We start from the raw sequence: 23,898 nt of genomic DNA on the forward strand, positions 1-23,898 counted from the left end.
GAAGCTACAGGCTTACAAAATGTATTCTTTAAATAATAAGAATTGAAAGTCAAAATGATTCCTTGATTCCTGGGCTTCAAAATGGATGTTAACAGACACGGAAACATTCGTCTCCTTGTACATCTCCATCAGAGCTCTTGGGTGACCCGGTGCTCAATGAGCAGTCATATTTTGAAAAAATCTTTTTTTTTTTTTATCTGAGCAGAGGATCTCAACAGTGGGTTTAAAATATTCAGTAAATCATGATGTAAACAGATGTACTGACATCCAGGGTTTGTTGTTCCATTTATAAAGCACAGGCAGAGTAGATTTAGCATAAGTTTAAGTGCTCTAGGATTTTTGAATGGTACGTGAGGACTGGCTTCCACTTCAAGTCACCAGCTGCATTAGCCCTTGACAAGACAGTCAGCTTGTCCTTTGAAGCTCTGAAGCCAGGCATTGACTTCTTCTTTCTAGCTATGAAAGTCTAGGTGGCATTTTCTTCCAATAGAAGGCTCTTTCATCTACATGAAAAATCTGTTGTTTAGTGTAGTGACCTTCATATCAATGGTCTTAGCAAGATCTGGAGTGCTTGCTGCCTCATCTTGCACTTGATTTTACAGAGATGGCTTCTTTCCTTAAACCTCATGAACCAACCTCTACTAGGTTCCAACTTCTCTTCTGCAGCTTCCTCACCTCTGTCAGCCTTAATGGAACCAAAGAGTTAAGGCCTTGCTCTGGATTAGGCTTTGGCTTAAGGGGATGTTGTGGGTGGTTTGATCTTCTATCCACACCATGCAAACTTTCTCCATATCAGCAATAAGGCTGTTTCACTTTCTTATCACTCGTGTGTTCACTGCAGTAGCACTTTTCACTTTTTTCAAGAACTTTTTCTTAATATTCGCAGCCTGGCTGTTTGGCACAAGAGGGCGAGGTTTCAGCCTCTCTTGGCTTTCAACATGCCTTCCTCACTAAGCTTAATCATTTCTAGCTTTTGATTAAAGTTGAGAGACATACCACTTTCTCTTTCACTTGAATACTTAGAGGCCATTGTAGGGTTATTAATTAGCCTAATTTCAATTTCAATATTGTTGTGTCTTAGGGAATAGCGAGGCTTAAGGGGAGAGAGAGAGAGAGAGAGAGGTGGAACAGCCTCAGTGGAGCAGTCAGAACACACACAACATTAATTGATTAATTCATTGTCTTATATGGGTGTGGTTTATCGTGCCCAAAAATAATTACAGTAGTAACACCAAAGATCACTGATTGTAGATGAGCATAACAGATATAATAACAATGAAAAAGGTTGAAATATTGCAAAAACTACCAAAATGTGACACAGAGACAGGAAGTGAGCCCCTATAGACTTGCTCGATGCCGTGTTGCCATAAACCTTCAGTTTGTAAAAAATGCAATCTCTGCAAAGTGCAATAAAGCGGAGTGCAATAAAATCAGCTATGCTTGTATAAAAAGTGCCCGACACATGGGAGATGCCCCATGTGTGGTAGTTATTAATATTGGTAGTTTTCATGTGCTGACCCCAGGAATACATAGATAGATTAACCCAGATGAACTCTAGGGAAACTTACGTTAAGTCTTATGTCTTTTTCCTCCTGATGTCATGGGAACAGACATGTCTTGGAGAGATGCACCCTGGGATCTGTCCAGGATCAGAAACTCCTGGAGCCAGTGCAGCCAGAGGTACTCCTCAAGGACTTGCTCTCCAAAGCTTCCAGTCATGAAAGTGCTCAGCCCAAGGTGGGTGCCAGGGTGACCGTGCCCCAGGGATGGCTGGGCTTCTTTCTCTACCTGGTTCAGCACAAGCCATTTAAGGCAACTGTGGGTTCACAGCAGTACCTCTAACTTTTCCCACCCCATGGAGACCTGGGCATGCATGAAAGGCTAGGAGGACGGCATAGAATTTGGCCACTGGCCCCTACGGCCATGGGTGGTGGTTGATGACTGAAGAAAGAGACGAAGGCTTGTCAGGGAGGCGCTTGAACCCTGTCTGGAAGCCCACAGAACTGAGATCGGAGGCAGTGGAGGCACGGCTGCCTCCTGGGCTCTAAATGAGCAAATGTTTAGGAACGAGGGTGCCAGAACAAAGCTGCCTGCGCTCCTGTCCCGGTCCCTTCTCAGCTCAAGTCACACATGTGCTAAGAGGCTTTTGGCTCCAAGTGGCTGGTAGACATTGGCTGACAGATTTGGGATCTGATAAGAGGCTGTTGATTTCATTCGTTTGTGCAATGTCGGAGATAAATTTTAACAGTTAAAACAGGGAAGAAGAAAAAAAAAAAGCCCTAGAACTTTGCCAGCATCACAACTCTGCCTGTTTCTTCTAACGGATTTCTTGAAACTGTCAACCGCCTGAGTTGGAGGAGCCTGTTTATAAGGAGCGTTGTCACGTGTCTTTGGGGGAGCCAGGACAGTCCGAGGGGTTGGCTGGCCCTTCACAATGTGACCCCGCTCCCATGGGCTCCCTCTTTCCTCCTGCACAGCCCTGGGGTGCAGGACTCCCTCTGGAAGGCAACAGCTTCCAGCGACTCAAAGGCCTGCAAGGTCATGTATGTGAACCCAGCATCACAGGTCTACCCACAGAACCAGCAATTTTATCAGTAGTATTATTTATCCTCTGCAAAAAGAGACACTGAAAACAAAGTTCCCTTTCTCAAGGAACTCTGATGAGAACTTTAAAAATATATTTGACCTTGGAGGATTCATTGTTTTGGAAGCCATGGAGACCTGCATCATGCAAGCCGAAAAAAGGATTGCATCTGTGATGTGTGGGACGGGCACGAGGGGCCTCTACAACCAATTTACCCTGTGTCTTGACTTCTCTGAGAGTTGCATTGGGTTCAACAGTGATCCCATTTCCTCCCAAAGGGCCACTGGGAGATCAGGCAGTATCAAGCTTATATCCAAAAAGCTCTATACAGTTTCAAGGTGTTTCCAAAGCACATCCTCTGATCCTCATACCCTCCAGGGTGGTAGGCACCACAAGGCATTTGCATTTGCTCTGAGATGAAGATACGACCATAGGGTTGTACCCAGAAGGTCTCATGACTCTGGACATCCAGCTCTTTCCACCACACTCCAACATTCTCAAAGGGAGAAGTGGTCCAGGTTTCCTTCTGAGAGTGAATATCACTTCCAGCACAAGCTGCAGCCTGCATCCCAGCCAGCCCTGCTGATGCCTCCAAGGATGTGAGTGAGAGTTGCCCACATCATGGGAACCCTTTGCTGGTCTGCAAAATATCCCAGAGCTTGTTCTTTTGAACCCTGTGTGTGGAGAGCTTTGACTTAAATGTGCCATGCATAGAATGAACCCCTGCAGGGGTGTGCCACCCCTTGGCTTCCCAGGAAGACCACCTGCTTTTCTGACACTGTCCCTGGAATGACCAACTGTTCAGTGGCCTTTTTACAAACTGTTCAGGCTCAAGAAGTGCACATCCTCATTTACAAGGGACATGTGGAAAGTCTTGAAATTGGATCCGAAAAGTGTGGTTTCTCCAAGAACTAAAGCTCCCAAAGCAGTTTTGAGAAGAGAGGGACATAGGCTAGCATGGATTTTGGCGTGAATTCTTTTCCTTTGCTCTTAGGATGTGTATGCTCTCAAAGAGTTTGCCGGCAGGCTATGGGAACTCCATCCTCACACACTCAGCCTCTGCCTCAGGTGGCAGGGGCCCTGGCTAGGGTTTGGCTGTAATATTCAGGACTGACCGAGTATCCTGCACACTGGTGAAGGGAGGAGTCCTCTGGAGACCATGCCTCTCCTACAGCAAGCCCCACCTCCAGGTGGGAGGGATGTGCCAGTGCCTTCTCACCCCCACGTGCCTGCGTGCCGCCCTTCGTCCTGCTGTTTCCTGTCACACCTGCTCTCAGGAACAGGTGCAACACAGTCCCACTAGGTGCATAGCTACTCACACTGTGACACAGACACTCCCAGGAACATCAGCCCCATAACGCCTGGGAGGAGAGGGCTGGAGTTCTAGGCAACCTTGAGCTAAGGAGGGCTCCTTTGAACTGGGGGATTCTCAATGTCTTTGGAGTCTTATTCTTCTCAAAAGTCCCTCTGGAGCAGCCTGGTCTTGGGGATTGGCCAGAGGGAAAGGTTTATGGCAGCACTTCCATCAAAAGACACCATAGCATCACATCAACCAATGACCAACTGTAATGATTTCACTTTTATCAGTATACACATGATTAGAAACTTTAGAAACTGGACCACTCTTCTGTTCTACTAACTTAATGCTCAATACCATGAATCATGTGAGAGGACTCTTGCCCATGTTAAGTTATGTGACCTTTTTCTTTTGGCTGGGGACGGTATACTTCATTGATGGTGCATGACAAGCTGGAGCTCCCTAAGCCCCGTCCTTCCTCCAGGAGTCTGGAATGGAAACTGACTTTGGGGAGCCTGAGTGGGGCAATGACTCCCCAGCAGCTGGGGGCTCACTCTTCCTCTCGTGCTATTGGTGGAGCTGGTGGTCTGGAGGTCTTTCTCCTTGGAGGCCATGTGGACCATAAGGTCCACCACCCTGTTGCTGCTGCCAAATTCATCCCAGGAAAGGAGCCTGACAAAGTGGCCATTGAAGGTAATGCCAGTCCTGGCATTGAAGGTAGAAGAGCGCAGGTGCCACTCTTAAAGTCAGAGGAGACAACTTCATCCTCAGTGTAGCTCAGGATGCCCTTGAGGGGGCCCTCCGATACCTGCTTCACCATCTTCTCATGCCATCACATTTCGCAGCTTTCTGCAGAAGGCAGACGAGAGCCATGACCAACATGGCTCTTATGGGTGGGAACACAGAAGGCCATACCTGTAAGCCTCTCATCTGGCTCAGGGATGACCTTGCCCATAGCCTTGGCCACACCAGTAGATGCAGGGATGATGTTCTGCAGCAGTTACGCCAAAGTTTCTCCAACAGTCTTCTGGTGGCAGTAGTGGCATGGACTGTAGTCATAGATGACCTTGGCCAAGGGTGCCAAATGTTGATGGTGCAGGAGGCATTGCTGACAATCTCAAGAAGAGAAATCATACTTCTCATGGTTCACACCCATCACACCATGGAATCTGCACAACAGCACAAGGGGCATGGATGACGACAGTTTTGGCTACTTCAGGTGAGCCCCAGTCTTCTCCATGGTGCTGAAGACGCCAGTGGGCTCTGCACCATATTCAGCACCAGAGTTGCCTCATTTGATGTTGGCAAGTTCTTGCTCCTGGAGGATGGAGATGGGCTTCCCATTGATTACAAGCTTCCTGTTCTCTTTCCTTGACTGTGCCATTGGACTTGCCATGAAATATACTGGAACATGTAGACCATGAAGTTGAGGCCAATGAAGAGATCATTGATGATGACAATATCCATTTTGCCAGAGTTAAAAGCTGCCCTGGTGACCAGGTATCAAATATGGCCAAATCCATTGACTCAAACTTTCACCATTGTATCCTGGATGAAGCTGACACTGCATGAGCAGATGGGGCTGTTTGTCGAATGGGGAGGATAAGAGAGCCATAGCTTTTTTCTTTTAAAAACAGACTTCATTTTCTGAGCAGTTCCAGGTTCACAGAAAAATTGAGCAGAGTACATAGATATCCCAGGTACTTTCGCCCCTACACGCACACAGCTTCCCTCATTATCAACATCCCCCACCAGATTGGCATGTTTGTTTCAATTAATGAACCAACATTGACACATCTCTATCACCCAGAGTCCATGGTTTAACTTAGGGTTCACTCTCTGTGTTGGGCATTTTATGGGTTTTGACAAATGCATTATGACATGTATCCATCATTATAATATCAGAGTAGTGTCACTGCCCTACAAATGCTCTGTACCCTACCAATTCATCCCTTCCTCCCACTCCCCCCTTGGCAACCACTGATCTTGTTACCCTCTTCATAGTTTCACCTTTTCCAGAATGTCATACAGTTGGAATCATACAGTATGCAGCCTTTTCAGATTGGCTTCTTTCACTCAGTAATATGCATTTAAGGTTCCCCCATGCCTTTTCACGGCTTTGCAGCTCAATTCTCTTTGGTGCTAAGTAATATGCCATTGTCTGGATGTACCCCAGTTTATCCCCTCACCTACTGAAGGATATCTTGATAGTTTCCAAGTTTTAGCAAATATGAATAAAGTGGCTGTAAACATCCGCGTGCAGGTTTTTGTGTGGAAACGGTTTTAAGTCCTTTCATAAATAAGGGGTGTGGCTGCTGGAAGTTACACAACTTTTACTTTACCTTGATGGCTGTCAACCTGGGCTGCCCATTGTAACCACCTGGTGAGCATTTAACGAATAAATCCCTGTGCCCACCCCCACCCAGGCCACTTAAACCAGACTCAACGAGGGTGGGGCTTGAACAAACTGTTAATCAACCCATTGGGAGGTCCTGAAGTGCAGCCGGTGTTGAGACTCACCAATTCAGAGGCTGACACCAGATTCCCGAGTTTCTGCAGATTTCTACTCAGCTTCTCTACCAAGGGACATTTAGACTTTGAGAGCAATAAGAAAATGGTTAAATGACCAAGTATTTGTTATGTTTTATAAAACATTTCTTTTTAAAAATTTATATATATGTGTGTGTGTATGTGTATATATATGTGTGTATATATGTATATATATGTATGTGTGTGTATATATATAGAGAGAGAGAGAGAAAGAGAGAGAGAGAGAGAGACTCACTCTGTTGCCCAAGTTGGAGTGCAGTGGTGTGATCATGGCTCACTGCAGCCCTGAACCCAAGGGCCCAAGTGATCAAGTGATTCTCCTGACTCAGCCTCTCAAGTAGCTGGAACTACAGGCACATGCCATTACACGCAGCTAATTTTTCTTTTTTTTTTCTGAGATGGAGTCTTGCTTTGTCGCCCAGGCTGGAGTGCAGTGGTGCAATCTCAGCTCACTGCAACCCCCACCTCCCAGGTTCAAGCGATTCTCCTGGCTCAGCCTCCTGAGTAGCTGGGATTACAGGCTTGTGCCACCCTGCCCAGTTAATTTTTTTTTTTTTTTAGTAGATATGGAGTTTCAGCATGCTGGCCAGGCTGGTCTTGAACTCCTGACCTTGTGATCCTCCCACCTCAGCCTCCCAAAGTGCTGGGATTACAGATGCCCAGCTAATTTTTTAACTTTTCTTGTAGAAATGGGGTCTCCCTATGTTGCCTAGGCTGGTCTCAAACTCCTGGGCTCAAGTGATCCTCCTGCCTCGGCCTCCCAGAGTGCTGAGATTTCAGGCGTGAGCCACTGCGCCTGGCCTATGAAACATTTCTATTTTCGTTTCTAGAAAAATCGATTTCATTTTTCTAGAAAGTTCTATATGAAGTTAACATCTGCCCTTCTTCACTCCCTTTGACTGACAACAGGCCCCAGAAGGTCTCCTTTTAATGAATTTCAGCATCCCTGGGCCCAGCCAGGCCACCTTGGGCATTCCAATCAATTCCAACTTCTCCCAGCTCCCAGGGGCAATAGTTCTTGCTGTTAGGAACATGGACTTGATCCAACTCCCTTCCTTCTGCACCAGCTTGACCTGGCCAGTTCCTTGTGGCTAACAGAGTGGACATCTGTCACTCTCTGCCTGGGGCAGGGTGAAGACCAGGAGATGTCTGAGGTGGAGGGGTCCTTGGTGGGGGGTGGGGGTGGAGTTCAGGCCAGTCATCTATGTGTTTATGTTGAAGCAGTGGTTATTTATTTTTTTGAGACCAAGTCTCGCCCTGTGGCCCAGGCTGGAGTGCGATGGCGCAATCTCAGCTCACTGCAACCTCCGCCTCCTGGGTTCAAGTAATTCTCCTGCCTCAGCCTCCTGAGTAGCTGGGATTACAGGCGCCTGCCACCACTCCCGGCTAATTTTTTGTATCTTTAGTAGAGACAGGGTTTCACCATGTTGGCCAGGCTGGTCTCGAACTCCTGACCTTGTGATCCACCCATCTTGGCCTCCCAAAGTGCTGGCATTACAGGCATGAGCCACGGAGCCCAGCCCCAGAATGTCTTTTTGATACACATTGAACAGATATAAACTGAGTAGCTCTCCTTGGATAGTGGGCTGGAGGGTCAGGCCCCCCATGCGACATCCCCTGCTTGATGACCTGGTGGCTCAGGCACTTCTGAGAAACTTGTAGAGTCCAAAAGGTGACATGTTGAGCCTTATTTTCCACAGATGACATGGGGGTAAGGGTGGGCAGCAATCCGAGAAGAAACGCCCCCATTTCACAGGATTTGTTGGGGCCGGCCTTTCCGTCTTTAGATGCGTCTTGCGTGCAAGGCACTGTAGCTGCGCTCCAAATGGTGCCAAGTGCCTCCCTACTCTCCTCCACCTTGTTCCTCCCACCTGTGTTCTGTCCTTGCCCTCCCTGCTCTCTCCTACCCCTCCCCTCCTTTCACCTTCCCTCCTCCCCATCCCCAGGCTGGATCTGAAGGACAGATGTCTTCCCCTGAGAGGCAGTTGCTCTCAGAGGAGGAGCTAACCTACCAATGCATCAGATGCCCCAATGTTAGGGGAAATCATCTTCCTTGAAAGTCAGACCCTAAGCATTTGGGCTCTCCCAGGCTTCCCTCTGCCCAAGTGGAGCTTGGAGTCACTGAATTCAGATCCAAGTGAAAAGCAAGTCCCAGGGCAGCCGAGCAGGCAACTTCTAAGCAAGCAAGTGTGGGGCTCTGAGTGGGAGAGAGGAGAGAGTCTGAGAGTGAAAAAGGAGTCTGTTGCTCTTCCATTTCTTCCTCCCCTCCTTCTACTTTCTCTCTTGCTTTCTCTGCCTTTTGTTGCTTTGACTCTCTAGAAAGTCTCCCTGGAACTGGAAAGTGGCGTCATTGAAACATTCCAGAAATGAGCTGAAGTCACTCAAGGAAGGCCTTGGGAACTAAGGTTTGGCCCGATGGGCAGTGCATTGTAGACATTCACATGCGCTCCAGCCCTGAACACTATGCGACCTGGCAGGTAAGTACTCAATCTTTATGACGGTGGTAATGAAGCGAGATAACACCTCCAGTGCACGCTTCCTTTCTCTGCCCCTGGAACATCCCTGAAGCATGTGTGATGCGTAATCTTTGAAGTGGTAATTATGAAATGTTTGGCACTGAGCTCTCTGCTCTGACCCAGGAAGAGGCGTTAGAGGAATTCTGTGGAAGGTTTGCAGAGGTCATTGACCCAGGATGCTGCTGGAACCCCAGCAGGAGGGGAGGTCCCAGGAATAGCACATCGCTTGTCCTGCACAAAGGGAACCACTGGGAGCCCAGACTGGAAAACACCATGTGCTTCTTACTCCTGCTGCAAACGAAGAGGAGAGACCTGGAGAAGGCTGCAACAAGAGCAGTTGAGATGACCACGATTAAGAAGACGTGGCTGCAGAGGTCAGACTCCAAAAGGACTCTCCAAGGTCAGTGGCTGGGGGTTGTTAGGGCTTATTCATGAGGAGGCCTACCACAAAGAGCTTTAAAATAGGCAGCAACTCCAAAAAGTCAACAATGAAAACCCAAACGTCCCAATGAAAAAACAGAGAGAGGACTTGAGCAGACATTCTCCAAAGGAGACAGATAGCCATTAAGCACATGAAAAGGGACTTAACCTCGATAATCATTAAGAAAATGCAAATCAAAACTACAATGAGATACCACCTCACACCCATTAGAATGGCCATAGCTAAAAAATAAACAGAAAATAACAGGTATTGAAGACATGGAGAAACTGGAACCCTCATGCACAGTCAGTGGGAATGTAAGACGGTGCAACCACTGTGGAAAACAGTATTGAGGTTTCGAAAAAAATAAACATAGAATTATCATATGATCCAGCAATCCCACCTCTGGGTATACAACCAAAGAATTGAAAGCAGGGGCTCAAACAGATATTTGTACACCTATGTGCCTGGCAGCATTACTCACAATAGCCTAAAGATGGAAGCAACCCATATGTCCATTGAAGGATGAATGAATAAACAAAATGTGGTCTATCCAGACAATGGAGTATGATTCAGCCTTAAAGAGGAAGGGAATTCTGCCACATGCTGCCACACGGATGACCCTTGAGAACACTATGCTCAGTGAAATCAGCCAGGCACAAAAAGACAAATTGTCCATGATTCCACTCACATGAAGCACCTACAATTGTGAAATTCATAGACAGCAAGTGACATGATGGTTACCAGCGACTACAGGGAGGGAGGGATGGGGCGTTAGTGTTAATGGGTTTGGAGTTTCAGTTTGGGACAGTGAAAAAGTCCTGCAGCTGAGTGGTGGTGATGGCTGCACGACAACATGAACGTGCTTAATACCATGGAACTATGTCCTTAAAAATGGCTAAGATGGTAAATTTTATATTATGTATATTTTATGGCATGATAATATTAAAAAGATGGGCAGGGAAGGAAGTAGTGATGAGTGTGGGCAGGGGTTTGAATTTGTGTCCCAGAAACCAGAACAGGACAGGAGGCCGGGAGAGATAACCTACAGGAGAGGCTCCCACTCACGGGCCCTGCAGAGGGTCCTCCCCTGAGGGCTGTGCGTAGGTACCCAGGGGCCCAGGTTGTATGAACCCCCTGCAGGCAGGGCCTGGCAGAATCAAAGCAGCAGAGGATTCCAGCAAATGTCCCCAGGGGCAGGAGGATGAGGCTGTGCTGAGGTACCTGGCCTCATTGGTCAAGGGGTCTAGAGAAGAATGTCAGACAGCACTAGTGCCCTTGGGGCTTCTGGAGTGAGCACTGAATCTCAGATCAGCTTCCTCCTCAGTCTGCATAGAAGGCTGGAAGTGCGGTCAAACAGGGTCCTGAACTCTTGGGGGCAGGTTGGGGAGTCTGCCAGTCTCTATTGGCAGGTTGGCCAATAGGGACGCTGTTCCCTGTTGGCCACCACTGCCATGACGGGAGGACCTGGGTGGGAGGTTTCTGGAGCTCAGTGACAACCACCAAGCCAGCATGTGTGACTAGGGCTGGCTTTGAAGGAGGAGCTCAAGGCAGTAAGAGAAATGCAGTCTCAGTGGTTGAGGTCCCTCCACATTCATGCCTTTAACCAGCTTGACCCTCTCCAGCCCCTTAGCAGAGACAATGAAGCATCCCTGCATCCGTGCCCATTGGCTGGACCTTCTGTGCTCAATCCGACCTCACTTTCTGCTTCCAGTTCCTCGTTTCAAGTGGAAATCTCATAGTTTCTAACCCTCTTGGCAAGGCTTCTGTCTTTTGCTCTGAACTCTTCCTGAGACTTCATGTCAGGATTCAATCTCTCTAGTTTTAACCCCTCTGGTTCTTCCCATCCTTGAACCCACCTCGCCTGGCTCTAGCCCATGGGTCTTCTATATGCATCTGCCTAGACCCTGTGCCCTGTGAGAGAAACTGACCATGGGATGATGGGTGTTCAGGGCTGCCTTCAGGACGTGGCTTCAAAAGGCAACTGCCCCTGAGTCCCTGTGGTGCTGAGGAAGGTAAGGAATGGGGACAAGGAGGACAATCACCCTGCCCCAGAGCAGGCTGCTGAGGAGGTGTCAGGGAGGACTCTCCCCCTGTTATCACAGGCCCCAAAGTTTGCTGGACGGGCCTGGTGGTGAGCAACAGCGTGGTGTGTTTGTGTTCTTGTGGGAGGTGGCAGGAAACAAGCCCAGAGTCAGGGGAGAATTTCCCCGGGTCACCCACAGGCTAGCACTCAAGACCCAGCAGCAGCACTAGGCTTCAAGCCACCAGCCATCCTCTCCAGATGCTGCTCCCTCAACAGGAGAGCAGAAGGCTCCATTCCACCCCACCATCAGTGCCTCTTCTCAGAGTGAAGCTCACTAACTTCTCAGAGTGAGGCTCACTAATGTTCACTAACTGAGCCTTGAAGCACACTTAGGGGAGGCAAGAAGGAGGAGCGCCAGGCTCTGAGTCCTTGGGAGAAGTGACGCTGAGCACCGTGTCTGTACTAAATGCACATGAATCAACTTGCCACTTCCTCTAGCTCAGGACTTGTCCCTGTCACCTTTTTTTTTTTTTGAGATGGAGTTTCACTCTTTTTGCCCAGGCTGGAGTGCAATGGCGTGACCTTGGCTCACTGCAACCTCCGCCTCCCGGGTTCAAGTGATTCTCCTGCTTCAGCCTCCTGAGTAGCTGGGATTACAGCCCCCACCACCATGCCTGGGTAATTTTTGTATTTTTAGTACAGATGGGGTTTCACCATGTTGTCCAGGCTGACCTCGAACTCCTGATCTCAGGTGATCCACCCACCTCGGCCTCCCAAAGTGCTGGGATTACAGGGGTTTGCCACTGTGCCCGGCCATCCCTGTCACCTTTAAACAGCATTGTCCACAGCTCAATGTCTGCAGGGCCAGGGCATGGCCTCTCTCCATGTTCCTGTGAAGAGCCTTCATTGGAATCATCCTGGGCCATAGAGCTTTAACGTGCTGTCCGGCTAGCCCCTCCACTAGGGCAGCAAGGAGAAAGAAGCTTATTTATTTATTTATTTATTTATTTAAAGTTAAAGCAACAGCAACTCAACTAAATGGCAAGGAAACAAATCCAGACAGTCCCCCACTTATGATGTTTCCATTTACAATTTTTCAGCTTTATGATGATATGAAAGTGACAGGCATTCAGTAGAAACCATACTTCTATACCCATACAACCATTATGTTTTTCACTTTCAGTACAGTATTCAATAAATTACATGAGCTATTCAACACATTATTATAAAATAGGCTTTGTGTTAGATGATTTTGCCCAATTATAGACTAATGAAAGTTCTGAGCACACTTAAGGTAGGCCAGGCTAAGCTATGATGTTGGGTAAATTAGGTGCATTAAATACACTTTTTAATTTTAATATTTATTTATTTAGAGACAGGATCTCACTCTGTCACCCCGGCTGGAGTGCAGTGGCTCCATCTTGGCTCACTGCAACCTCCACCTCCCGGGCTCAAGTAATCCTCCCACCTCAGCCTCCTGAGTAGCTGGGACCACAGACACGCTCCACTATGCCCAGCTAATTTTTGTATTTTTAGTAGAGATGGGATTTCGCTATGTTGCCTAGGCTGGTCTTGAACTCCTGAGCTCAAGTGATCTGCCTGCCTCAGCCTCCCAAAGTGCTGGGATTACAGGCATGAGCCATCATGCCTGGCCTAAAAATGCTTTTGACTTACAGTGTTATCTACCAACAGTGAGTTTATTGGGACATAGCCCCATCGTAAGTCAAGGAACATCTGTAAATCAATTAAAAAATGGACACAGGACCTGAATAGACATTTCTCAAGAGAAGACATACAAATGGCCAATAGGTGTATGAGAAAATATTCATCATTAATCATCGTGGAAATGAAAATTAAAACCATAATAAGATAGCACCTCACACCTGCTAGGATGGCTAAGGATGTGGAGAAAAGCAAACCCTTGCACATTTGGCGGGGATGTAAGTTAGTGCAGCCATTATGGAAAATAATGTGGAGGTTCTTCAAAAAATTAAAAATAGAACTCCCGTATGATCCAGCAATCCCACTACTGGGGATATGTCCAAAGGAAATGAAATCAGTATGTTGAAGAGATATCTGCACTCCCATGTTCATTGAAGCATTCTTCACAGAAGCCAAGACAGGGAGTATCCATCAATGGATGAATGGATAAAGAAAATATGATGTATATACACAATGCAATACTATTCAGCCTCTAAAAAGAAGAAAATCCTGTTCTTTGCAACATGGGTGGACCTAGAGGACATTAGGTAAGTGAAATAAGCCAGGCACTGAAAGCCAAATACAGCATGATCCCAGTTACACGGGGAATCTAAAAAAAGTCAAACTCATAGAAACAAAGAATAGGATGGTGGTTACCAGGGGTCTGGGGTTGGGGGGCTTGGGGAGATGTTGATTAAAAGATTAAAATTTTCATTTAGACAGGAGGAAGAATTTCAAGACGTCCATTGTACAACGTGGTGACTATAATTAATATATTGTATACTAGAAAATTGCTAAGAGTAGATTTTAAGTATTCTCATCACAAAAAATGTATGTGAGGTAATGCACAGGTTAATTAGCTTGGATCAGCCATTCTACATGTCAAAATATCAAAACTTGCTGTACACACAAATGCATACAATTTTGTCAATTAAAAAAAGTTACGGATTTTATCTAGACAAAAACAAGAGATACAAGAGAACAAACCAACACCAGCAGCCACTGTGACCATTTGAGCCCACCCGTAGGGGGACTGTTACTTTACACGTGTTGTATCTTTTCTGGCTCTCTCTCTCCAACCCTGCAGGGCAGGTGGCATCTCTACTTAACCATGAGGGAACAGAGGCTCAGCCAGCATGTTGAGACACCAGAATTCAAAAGCCCAGTATCCTCCCAGGACTCCATTAAAGCAGATGTGCAGAGGGCGGTACGGCCGGAGCACAACCAATGCCCCTGGGGGAGGCCCACAGGACCGTTAGGAAAATAAGACAGGCACAGGAAAGAGATGTCCAGCGTCTGAAGACAAAGCCACAATGAAAGCCACCATTCTGGGTTTGGGAAAGTAAAGAACTTCAAACCAGATAAATGAAGACTGCAGAAGAAAGAGGAAGAAATGGAAGTTGCTCTCTGACAGGACAACATGAATTTGGCAAGGGGTGGATTAGGCCGAGTGCTATCCACGGTGATGAAACACAACAGCCGGTCGTCATGAAATATTTATGAATGGGGAGAGGATGCTGCATTCTGCAGTGCAGCACAGGGGAAAGCGAAGTTTCAAGAATACTGTAATAGCAAAACCCTCCATTAATTATAGGAAGCAAGCTGTAATGCCAGTTCCTATGGCAACAGGGTCCCCAATGGATTTTGTGCTTTTTTTTTTTTTTTTTAAGCTGCTCCCATTTACTATGGTACTTTGCATTTATTTTCTACCGGAGATTTTGTGCTTGTCCTCTGCAAATGAATTCATCCTGTCCTCACAGTGGCTGGTGTGGAGACCGACAGGCTGGGGCCTGGGGAAGGTTAAAGATTATGCAACTTTGAGCTAAATGCTCTGTAAGCACATTGATGACTGCTATGAGCACCTTCACTTCTGAGGGGAAAAGGAGGGGAGGGCAGGAAAGAGGTGTGGAAGGGAATAACTAGGGTGCATGGCTAATTAGAGGGCATCTATCCCAGCCCCCACACACATGGTCTTTGCAATCCAGGCTTGCACCAGGGAAGAGTCCTTGAACCCAGCTGGGCTCTCCAACAACGTGCCTGCTGCAGCTGCAGTGGAAGCTGATAATTGCTCAGAAAGCTCAGACACAGAGTCCTCTGGGGTAAGGGTGCTGGAGAGAACAGTGGCTTGGTTCCTAGAGGAGCAGGCTGCCCCTCCCAGAGAAGCACTCCACCTGTAGGCCCAATCTCTCTGCACCGCGCCCCCCACCCCCACATTGCTTATCACCTCCCCCTCAGTGTGATGTGGGAGTTTAATCTGGTGGCCCTTTGAATGCGGGTCTTCCAGGGGAGATGTTCTGTGCTTGCCTGGCCATGGGCTGCTGTTCACAGAAACATTCTGTCCCAGGCCACAGGAGCGCCTCAGAGCCACTCTGGGGTGTGGGCGAAGCGGTCAACAGCGGCTTCCTCCATCCTTCCCCGGATGAATGACTGACAAGTTGATGGCAGAGCACCCCGCCGCTCACTCAGGAAGAGGCTGCCTCCAGGTGGGGAGCTTGTACGTTTCCCTCTCAGGGCTGCAGCTGTGGCTTGGGAGGTGTCCTGTCTTTTTGGTGGCCTCATGAGGGCTGTGTGAGTCCTGATAAATGGCATAGGATGGGGAGTCCCCTTAATGGGGGACAGTACAGGTCTCCTGTCCGTGGGGCTATTCCAGGTTAAAAATAGATTCTACCGCTGCAGAATGATTATGCTGGCTCTACTGTGCTTTCTAAGTCACCAAAGGGAGTCACAAGCATGTGTGAGTAGAACTGGGAGGATGCCAGAAGAGGGATGAAGTAAAAATTGTGTATGTATATGTTTCTTTTTGTGGAATTCTACCTGGAGCCATAGGAGTACGACTTACCACTCATGAGAAAGGCTGTGCTCAGAGCCAAGGAGGAGCTGTGGGGACGTCTCTCCCAAGTCATCCGTTCTCCCTATTTAGACTTCAACCTTAGGACGGACCTTCAGGCATCCAGGCCACCTACTGACCTCTCTGGCATGGGTGGGAACCGGGAGCTCGTTGGTAAGCAGGAGGATTCAGGACTATCGAGCGAACACCACTTCCTCCGTGGCACGCACCGCGCTGTGTCTTTGGGCTCATCATCTCATCACCTCTGCACAGGAAGATTATCTCCCCCACTTCGTGATGAGGAAACGGAGGCTCCAGGAGGCAAGTCATTGCCCAGGCCCCACTGCTCCTCAGAGGCAGAGCTGAGATCAGAACTCACTTCTGTCTGACCCCAAAGCCTGTGCCAAACGCCTTGCTCGCTGGCCTCTTGCAGGGAAGGGCAGTGTCCCATTGCAGCCAGGCCCCAGCATAATACCAGGCTCTGCAGGCCCTGCATCACTTTCCCAAGGCCCAAAGGGGGCACACCACAAAATGCTGGGGGTGTAGGAAGAAGACATCAGGAATTCTAGTTATGATTTCCTCTTATCCTAGTAAAATACCAACTTTTATGTCTGTGTTGTGATACATTTATGAGCTCAGTAGCACATTTATAGAATTTATAAATCAATAAACCTTCACATTGTGGAATACATGCTCAAGTTTATTTTACTGATATTGGAAGTGAGCAAAAAGACTAGAGGAGTATCATGTTCAAGATAGTGACCAGGGACCACCCCAGGGCTCCTCGGGGGCCAGAAAGGATGGCTTGCCGAGGGTGGCCTCCATCTTCCCTGCAGCATTGTTTGTTCCCCGGGATCCTTCCAGGCCCGCTCAACTCTGATCTCAGTCCCCTGTGCATTTCTGTAGGAAGCTCGCTTTTGCTAGACCTGAGAGTTCAGGCAAGCCCTGTACCCTCGGGAGGCCAGCTGTGTGCTCTGCTGCTGTTTGCTCTCTATGGGGGCTCTCCAGTGGTCCAGCGGGCATTACAGGAGCACAGGGAGGACGAGGGGAATGGAGAAGGGGGAGTGAAGGGCACATACACTTAGACCCCACCGGCCACCTACAGAAGGCCTGAGGGGACAGCCCTTTCTGAAGTGATGCCTTCCTCTGTTGGGAAGCTAGGAGCCTCCCCTGGTGGGACCCATGAGGCCCTGGGGGTGGGGCAGGGTATGTGGGACGGGCACAGAGCCCCTTCAGTTTCCTTCTCAGGCCAGAATCATAACTGTCCATGCATTCCTTAAAAGCAGAGAGGGACCCTATCCTTCCCCATCCATCAACAGCCTTCAGAGTCTAATTACATGCATAGAGCTTCAGTTCCCTTCTCTGTAAAGTGGGGCTAATACTAATAAGACCTCTTCAGGGCAGTGTGGGAAGTCAATGAAACTCCATCTCTAAAATCACCCAGCAGATCATAGGATCTTGAAGTAAGCCCAGTGTTTGGCATACAATAGGCACTCATCAATGCTGGTTCCTTTCACTCTCTGCCACTTGCTGCCTGTGCGTGACTTAACGTCCCGATGCCTCAGTTTCTTCATTTTCAAATGAAAGATTGATGCCTATCCTCAACTTCAGATGAGATCAGGCACGTTCAGGGTGGTATGGCCATAGACCCCAACTTCAAAACAACAGGCACATCCATTCAATTCAGGCGGCACCCACCAACTGTACCATGGGCTTAAGAGGCAGGAAGAACATGGTGTGAGCCCACAGCTTCGGGTCCTGTTGCTCACTCTCTGCACATCCTTGTGCAGTTATCTGGGGTCACTTGCTGGCCTTTTTGAGTCTCAGCTTTCTTATTTGTAAGCTGGGGATAGTCATATCTCATTAGATTTTTAGGAGGACTAAATGGGACAATAAATATAAAATGCTCAGCACAAAACTTAGTCTATGGTCAGTGCTCAACAAATATCAGTCACTGATAATAGTAGAACCACCTGGAAATGACACTGTCATTTCCAGGCCCTCATGAGGATTCTCATTTACTAGTCATACTAGCCCTGCAAAATGGACACTATTGCTTCCATTATACAGATGAGGAAACTGAGGCTCAGAGAAGCTAAGTAACTTCTTCAAAGTTGCCCAGGCTGGGCACGGTGCCTCATGCCTGTAATCCCAGCACTTTGGGAGGCCAAGGCAGGCAGATTACTTGAGGGGAGGAGTTTGAGAACAGCCTGGCCCACATGACAAAACCCCCTCTCTACCAAAAATATAAAAATTAGCCGGGCGTGGTGGCACATGCCTATAGTCCCAGCTACTCAGGAGGCTGAGGCAGGAGAATTGCTTGAACCAGGGAGGCAGGGGTTGAGCATGCCACTGCACTTCAGCCTGGGCAATAGAGCAAGACTCTGTCTCAAAAAAAAATAAAAAAATAAAAAAGTTGCCCAGTGACAGAGCCAAGTCTTGCTTTCCAAGCCTGGGCTCGCTCTCCTACACTAACTACCTGGCCCCATGCTGCCCAGTCCTGGGCTGGCTGCAGGAGGCTGCTGCATTACCCACCTCAAACCACACAAGCACTGGCAGTAACAAGAGGCCGTAGAGAACCTAGAGTTCTCCAGTGGGTGTGGTTCTCTGGCTGCCGTGGGCTGCCAGGGATCCCTTAGATCACAGACTCCACAGTTCTTTCTTGCCACCTCCAGAAGTGAGGCTGCAGCCCCATGAGCCAGGCAGCAGGAAGGGAGGAAGTCTCGCTTCTTGCCAGACATATTGTTTAACTGCAACAGTCAGTTCTCCAAAAACTCTGCCGGAAGTCCACCCCAGAAACTCAAGGGAGGAAACTGACTGCCTTCTTGGGGTTTTCTTAACTGTGCTTCATTTTTCTGCTCTGCAGGAAAGATGCAACCTGGGCCAGAGGCCCCTGGAGGCTGTGCCTGACCCCAGACAGATCAGACAAACCCGAGCAGCCATTAGCAGCTGCATGGACTCCTTTGCACTGTGGGGCTGCTCCTGGGGTGCAAGATGTCTTTGTGTGTATATGGGGTTCGGGGGCTGGGCTGGCTGACTTGCAAAGGACACGCTGTGGCCCAGCCCTGGGCAGCATCCAGCCTGCTTAGCTGGCCTTCTGGGGGCTTGGCTAAAGACACTGAGGCCTTTCTCTGTTTCACCTCCTTGTGCCAACTTGGCTGTGTGTGAATAAAGGAATCACAAGCACACGCCTCTCTGAGTTCACACTTGGGTAAAGTTGGACTGAAGAGCTTGGTGAATCAAAGTTCAAGAAGGGTGACTTTGCCGGGCATGGTGGCTCACTCCTGTAATCCCAACACTTTGGGAGGCTGACGGGGAGCAGATCACTTGAACCCAGGAGTTCAAGACCAGCTTGGACAACACAGAAAGACCCTGTCTCTACAAAAAAATTTAAAAATTAGCTAGGTGTGGTGAGGTGTGCCTGTATTCGCAGCTACTCTGGAGGCTGAGGTGGGAGGATTGCTTGAGCCTGGGAGGTTGAGGCTGCAGTGAGCTGTGATCATGCCATTGCACTCCAGCTTGAGTGACAGAGCAGGACCCCATCTCTTAAATTTAAAAAAAGGAAGAGAAAGGAGAAGGAGGAGGAGCAGGAGAAGGAGAAGGAGAGGAAGAAGAGGAAGAGGAAGAAGAAGAGGAAGAAAAAGGAGGAGGAGGAAGAGGAGGGGGGAGGGGGAGGAGGAGGAGAAGGGAGGAGATGGAGAAGGAGGGCACCTCAGAAGCCCTAGATAAAAACAGGGAGGAAGAGAACAAAAACATCAAAGCTGCTGAGTCTGGTGTCAAGAGCAGGGGCCTTAAAATCTGTGTGACTTTGTCCTTTGAGTTAACCTCTCTGATCCTCAACTTCTTGTTTGTGAAGTGGGAATAAGATTTTTTTGTGAGTTTGTTCTGAGACTCATAAGTAACGTACATAAAGCTGGTGGCTCCTGGTCTGTCTTATCATCCAGGGTTAAGCTTCGAAGTGGGCACAGGTGCTGGCAGCTGTGGAATGGGGGGAGGTTGCAGGTGGGTCCCCTGGTCACAGAGAGCTCATCACTGCCAGAGCTCAGGAACCCCCTCACTGGAGAGGCCTCACTGCCAGGGTTCAGAGCTCCCTCACTGGAGAGGGACTTCCTGAGTGTTGCAAGCTACATGGACAGACCATGTGAGATCAAGTGTCCAGGCCCCTGGGCCAAGCAAATCTTGGGCCAAGATTGTGTGGCTTTAGGGGACGTTATGGAGCCTCTCTGGGCCTCAGCTCCTCCTCTGTAAACTGGGGACTGTGGTGGCGATAATGGTACCTACATATACAGAGATTGACAAGTACTCATGAAACAGAGCTAGGGGTGTATGTCTGTCTCACATCAAAGGGCTTTCACACTGCTCTGATTTTTAATAATAATAATTATTATATCAGTATATATTAATATTTAATTATATTATTATGTTAATATATAATGATTGTATATTAATTATATTAATTATTAAAATATAATAATTATTATTATTAACAGCCCTGGGAGAAGGTTATGATGAATTTTTTTTGGAGGGAGGTCAGATGACAGCTCGTCAAGGTAACAGAGTGCAAGAGAAGAGCCTGCCTTGGTTGGGGGTGGTCAGGGCCTGGGCACCCCAGAGAGACACAGGGGAGCCTGGGGGAGGACTGAGACCCCTTCTCTTGCTCAATCAACTTTTTCAAGTCAACAATGACATGTGTGCCAGGCTCTGACCCCTGATCGCAGCTTCCCCTGAGAGGGGCCTCTGTGGGGATGTCTCGCAAGGCCAAGGAGACCTGGAAACACATCCCTTCCACAGGCTACATCCATCGTCAAAAGGAGACCTCCAGGGCCCACCTGCCTGTCCTGCCTGCCCCTGTCCCCAGCCCAGAGAAGCAAGCTGAGCCACCTGCCTGTGCTCCCCAAAAGACACCCCATCTGTCCCAGATTGATTTGCACAGAGTAAGTTACCTGTGGGGCACGTGCTGGCCAGAGGCCAAGTGGGCTCATCTATCTTCCCAGGGCAGCATTTTAGAACAGGGAGTGGAAATAGTGTCCAGGTTGTAATGAATTTTTGGAAGAGGGGAGGGGTGGAGAACAGAGGAGGAGGGGGCCAGGGAGCGGGAGAGAGGAGTCACCCGAAGCTTCTCCTTTGCGGCATTTAATGGGAAAATGAGATACTTCCCAGGCAATTGCTTTTAAGTGACTATTGAAATTAATGCCTCGTTCCAGCAGCACATCTTTGTTAGAACATTAGCCTCTCAGAGGGAGCAAGAAAATGAAAAGGGAAGAAAAAAAAAACCTACCTGAAATGAGCCCAGCAGAGAAGGCTGCGGACAGAGGACTTGGGGCCATGGAGTGCTTGGGGGTGAAGTGACTCTGGGATCATGCGAGGGGCCTAAGTGCCGAGGAGCCTCGGTGGCCTGGGGAGACTGTCCCGCCTGAGGGCCACCCTCCTCTGCCACCTGGGGCCGGGATATGGTTGCTGAGTGACAGGGTGACTTGGGGTCCACTGGACGGGCCCTGCCATAGGCCCTGCTTGCCCTGTGGGCTCTCTGGCCTTCTGAGGCAGCAGGGAGGCTCTGGGCCCACACGTGGTCTCCTACAGGCTTTGGGGCCGCATTCCCAGTTTCTCGATTTCCCCGACATTGGGGGTTCACTGAGATGTTAGGGACCCCTGTAGTGATAATATCCGCTGTGACTTATGAGCACTCCCTACCTGTCAGGCACAGTCCCGGGAGGAGCAGCCTGGGTTCCTGCTGGGGAGAACCCCTTGAGCCAGCGTGAAGGCTGTGACCTTCCCAGGTCCTACGGGCGGGGATTTCTCAGAGCTGAGACGCATGCCTTGCTTCACTTGAGGCCTGAAATGGCTCCTGTTTGTTCTTCGATTTGGGTGGGGGCGGGGGTTGCATTTTCCTTTTTTTTTTTTTTCTTTGTTTCTGTGCATGTATAGAATTGAGCTAAATGGAATAGGTGCTTTAAACTCTGAATGCATTTTGCCATTGCTTTTAAAAAAGCTTGTTCTCATTTAAACATCAGTGAATGAGAATGTTTATCTCATGATATCCTCCAGCTTTATATATTATGCTTTTCAAATTTGTGCCTATTTTAGAGTGGGAAAATGGTTGTGAATGTGAATTTATAAAAGAAATAATTGTTGGTTGTTGTGAAAAATATTTGTGTTGGTTTCCTAAAAACTAGAGTTGGATCCCTAAGAATACCCAACTTTGTCAAACAACAGCAGGCAGCCAGGTGCGGTGGCTCACACCTGTAATCCCAGCACTTTGGGAGGCTGAGGCAGGTGGATCACTTGAGGTCAGGAGTTCGAGACCAGCCTGGCCAACATGGTGAAACCCTGTCTCTACTAAAATACAAAAATTAGCCAGGGTTGGTGGCGGGTGCCTGTGATCCCAGCTACTCAGGAGGCTGAGGCAGGAGAATTGCTTGAACCCAGGAGGCAGAGGTTGCAGTGAGCTGAGATCAGACCATTGCACTCCAGCCTGGACAAACAGAATAAGGCTCTTGTCTCAAAACAAAACAAAACAACAAGAAACAACAACAACAGCAGCCACCTCTCCTTGAGCAGCCTTGAATGTCTATTCTCCTGTAAACTATGGTAAGGAAAATCCTCTCAGGATTTGCTGCCGTCCTTCCCTCTAGGGCTGGGACACAGGATGAGTACTCCAGGCTGGATTTAATAGACATGCAATCGGATACCTGCGACATGGACTCCAGCCAGAGGCTAGCACACTCTGTCCTGCCTTCGAAACTCTAGAGCTAGAGTTTGGGCGTGAAGTCAGCACAGTTGACACCGTTGTCAGGGGAGGGGGTTGGTTGGCTGTGATTCTGGGCCACTGGGGCCACTTGGGAAGGTTGGCTTTGCTATGCTGCAGTAGGAACTTCTTGGACATGTAGTCCCCAAGGTCTGGATATTCCCTTGCTGGGCTGCATGCATCCAGGAGGAGCTAAACCCTGGTCCCACCTGCTCTGACCATAGCCCTCTCTGGAGCCTCTTGCAAGCCTCAGTGCTATTGGGTGGAATTGACAGGGAGACCCTTTTAGGCTTAAGGAAAAGGACAGTCACTGGACAAGCAGAGCTGTGGAAAACAGGGACAAGGCTTGACCAGGCAAAGCCATCGACTCGGGAGAAGGCAGGAGAAGCTTGGATCAGGTGGGACTCCAGAGGGTCTTGGACTACAAGGTCCCAGAGCTCCCCTGATTCCAGGATTCTGCAAAGAGTGAACCAAGAACAGCCTAGAGCAAAGGTCTCTGAATCAAAAAAGCGACAGCATCTCAGGCACAGAGGTGGGCATGGAGGGAACAGGCTGTTATGCACCTGTGTGACCCCAGGCATGTCACTTAACCTCTCTGGGCCTAACTTCTTCACTTAGAAAATGATGGCTAGGGCAAACTCTGAGGAATGATTTTATTCTGGGATTTGTGCATGCAGCCAGGTCTATGTGAGCCATAAAGATAACTCCTCCCTCTCTGCATCTTCCAAACCTACCAAAGAAGAACCGAGGCTGACAGAATAGAAACGGGGACGCTGAGGAGGTGGGACTGGAGGCGTCCTCGTTCCTTTCTTGGTGTGGCCTGAGCTCCCTCTGCCTCCAGATAGGCCACTCCTTGGGCTTCCATTTGCACATCTTACCCCTTTGATGATAGAACATGCCCCACCTGCTCGCAGGTTTGACGAGAGGCAAACATTTGGTTCCATTTATTGGGGTAGCTCAGGGCCACTGCTTCCTAGGTATCATTTCACTCAGTCCTTCACACAAACCGTGAGGTTGACATCATGTTCACCCCCATAACACAGATGAGAAAACCAAGGGTTAGAGGACAGGCAGTGAGGGGCAGGCAAAGCCAGGGCTCAGATCTGTTCAGGCTTCAGAGCCTGTACTCTCTCTCACAAATAGAATATTTTCTTCTAAAAGTCATAGCACTGTCTTTGGGGTGGGGTGGGGGCACGGATTTTCTTGTTGAAAAAGATCTGGAGCTCTCATA

General features: G+C 48.7%; 1 protein-coding gene across 2 annotated transcripts in view; it reads left to right on the forward strand.

Moving 5' to 3' along the window:
- FARS2 (phenylalanyl-tRNA synthetase 2, mitochondrial) overlaps positions 1-23,898 on the forward strand; it is a 593,088-nt gene that overhangs the window by 554,501 nt on the left and 14,689 nt on the right. The window contains exon 8 of one of the 2 annotated variants that reach the window (XR_008548343.2): positions 1,611-6,133. The exons of the other annotated variant lie outside the window; for it this stretch is intronic. The gene's annotated coding sequence lies outside the window, so the exon portion shown is untranslated. Of the gene's footprint in view, positions 1-1,610; positions 6,134-23,898 lie in introns of those variants that run through there. 2 annotated transcript variants of the gene reach the window in all.

This window comes from Pan troglodytes, chromosome 5 (assembly GCF_028858775.2).
Source record: "Pan troglodytes isolate AG18354 chromosome 5, NHGRI_mPanTro3-v2.0_pri, whole genome shotgun sequence".
NCBI classification, from domain to species: Eukaryota; Metazoa; Chordata; class Mammalia; order Primates; family Hominidae; genus Pan; species Pan troglodytes.